A 3,049-nucleotide genomic window follows, 5' to 3' on the forward strand; every position below is an offset into this window, starting at 1 on the left:
TTGGTTTGTTGCAAGTTTGTGCCATAGAAAAATATAAATATTGCATAAAAAATACTGATGTTTGCACAGGTCTCAGAAGTTTTATAGGAAAAATCGCATGAATAATTCAACAACTGCATCAGTCAAAAATCTTAAGAAATTACATTTTTCTTATTGACACTTTTTCATGACAATATACAACATCCCCCCACCCACCCCAAATTTCCAATACTGAAATATGAAAAAATATGCTAAAACAAAATCTGCATTTTTCAAACACGAACATCACCATAAAAGACACATTTTGTAATATATAGACAAGTAATAATATACAGTGATGTGAATAAGTTTGGACACCCATGCTAAAGTTGTCTAAAAAGAGGAATAAAAAAATCATCTTTTGGATGTTAGAGAGAGGATATGAGGCACAACCCATCAAACTGACAGGTTTATTGCCCCTCATAAAAATAAGCCCCGCCCCCTTTTACCCCTCCCATTTATGAACTGTACGTACACCGTGGGAAAATTCCCACGGTCTCCCTCCTCTTTCCACCCCTCACCACCACCACCACTTCTGGACTGGTCACGTGATTGTGGGAAAATTTTCCCACGATACGGAACCCCTCACCAGCACCACCCCACTTCTGGAGAGGTCATGTGACCGTGGAAAATTATCCCACGAACCACATTTGATGATGTACTTTTACACAATTACACGCCGTTTAAAAGTATTAAAATACACGTATCTTTAGTGTTCAAACACTTTCAAACGTTTAGACATAAAATAATTAATAAATTTAAAAATATAATTCAATAATTAACGTTATCAAAATGCGTATTAAAACAGCGTGTATTTAAATTACATCAAACAATTATTTAAGCATATCAAAACTTAAAAGCATAAAAACTGACTTACCTTCTGTTTTCTTGGTGAAAGAAGAACAAAATTATCCTGTTTAAAGATTAATCACCTCCAAAGATATGTCCAACAGCACGCTTTAATCCAAAAGGTATCCAACAGCAACGCTTTATCCAAAAGATATATCCAAAACTTTAGAGATATTCCAAAAGTCCTCCGATTCAAACTTGTGTAAATGTAATTCCGGGGAGCCCAACGAAACACGTCTGAACACTCCTGAAACAACCCAAGAATGACATCTCGAACCTCTGTACTGTGACCAGACTCAAACTCCGCCTCTTAGATCCCTCCCACAACACGTGATGAAGAGGGGCGTGGAAATAGAAAGTTCCCACGCCTCTTCACGCAGGATTAGAGGAGGAGCGTCCTTGTAGCTCCTCCCAATTCTACAACCATTAATACCAAAAAATTTACAAAATGGTGGAAAAACAATACATTTTCAATCTTTAAGGACGACATAAAACAAATAGGTTTAGTGATTTTTATTAAAAGAAAAATCTTTTATACAGACTTGAAGTTGTACAAACAATATTTAAAACAATAACAAATATTACAAATTTCAAATACAATAACGTTGTAATATCTTTTAGTGTTCTATTAAAAAAGTTTTTAACGAAAAAAACCAAAGGGGTAACACTGTCGTTTTTTTTTTTGAGTCGAAATTTTGAATTTTGATATCTCAGCTCTGGAAGGGTCTAGAGCCTCCATTTTTGCACTCAGGTCAAAGTCTCGTGGCCCTTTATCAGAATCCAGAGTTTTGAGAAGATTGGAGAAACTTAATTTTTCGCCCGAAAACGAAAAAAAAAACCAAAGGGGTAACACTGTCGTTTTTTTTTTTCGGGTTGAAATTTTGAATTTCCATATCTCAGCTCTGGAAGGGTCTAGAGCCTCCATTTTTGCACTCAGGTCAAAGTCTGGTGGCCCTCTATCAGAATCCTGAGTTTTGAGAAGATTGGAGAAACTTAATTTTTCGCCCGAAAACTAAAAAAAAAACGAAAGGGGTAACACTGTCGTTTTTTTTTTTGGGTCGAAATTTTGAATTTTGATATCTCAGCTCTGGAAGGGTCTAGAGCCTCCATTTTTGCACTCAGGTCAAATTCTCGTGGCCCTCTATCATAATCCAGAGTTTTGAGAAGATTGGAGAAACTTAATTTTTCGCCCAAAAACGAAAAAAAAAAGCCCGAAAGGGGTAACACTGTCGTTTTTTTTTTTTTTCGGGTTGAAATTTTGAGTTTCGATATCTCAGCTCTGGAAGGGGCTAGAGCCTCCATTTTTGCACTCAGGTCTAAGTCTCATGGCCCTCTATCAGAATCCAGAGTTTTGGGAAGATTGGAGAAACTTAATTTTTCGCCCAAAAAAAAAAAAACGTAAGGGGTACCACTGTCGTTTTTTTTTTCGGGCCGAATTTTTGAGTTTCGATATCTCAGCTCTGGAAGGGGCTAGAGCCTCCATTTTTGCACTCAGGTCTAAGTCTCATGGCCCTCTATCAGAATCCAGAGTTTTGGGAAGATTGGAGAAGCTTAATTTTTCGCCCCAAAAAAAAAAACGTAAGGGGTACCACTGTCGTTTTTTTTTTCGGGCCGAATATTTGAGTTTCGATATCTCAGCTCTGGAAGGGGCTAGAGCCTCCATTTTCACACTCAGGTCTAAGTCTCATGGCCCTCTATCAGAATCCAGAGTTTTGGGAAGATTGGAGAAACTTAATTTCTCCCCCCCCCCCAAAAAAAAACGTAAGGGGTACCACTGTCGTTTTTTTTTCGGGTCGAATTTTTGAGTTTCGATATCTCAGCTCTGGAAGGGGCTAGAGCCTCCATTTTCGCACTCAGGTCTGAGTCTCATGGCCCTCTATCAGAATCCAGAGTTTTGGGAAGATTGGAGAAACTTAATTTTTCGCCCCAAAAAAAACCTGTAAGGGGTACCACTGTCGTTTTTTTTTCAGGCCGAATTTTTGAGTTTCGATATCTCAGCTCTGGAAGGGGCTAGAGCCTCCATTTTTGCACTCAGGTCTAAGTCTCATGGCCCTCTATCAGAATCCAGAGTTTTGGGAAGATTGGAGAAACTTAATTTTTCGCCCCAAAAAAAAAAACGTAAGGGGTACCACTGTCGTTTTTTTTTCGGGCCGAATATTTGAGTTTCGATATCTCAGCTCTG

Source organism: Pimephales promelas, chromosome 9, assembly GCF_988280905.1.
Source record: "Pimephales promelas chromosome 9, fPimPro1.hap1.1, whole genome shotgun sequence".
NCBI classification, from domain to species: Eukaryota; Metazoa; Chordata; class Actinopteri; order Cypriniformes; family Leuciscidae; genus Pimephales; species Pimephales promelas.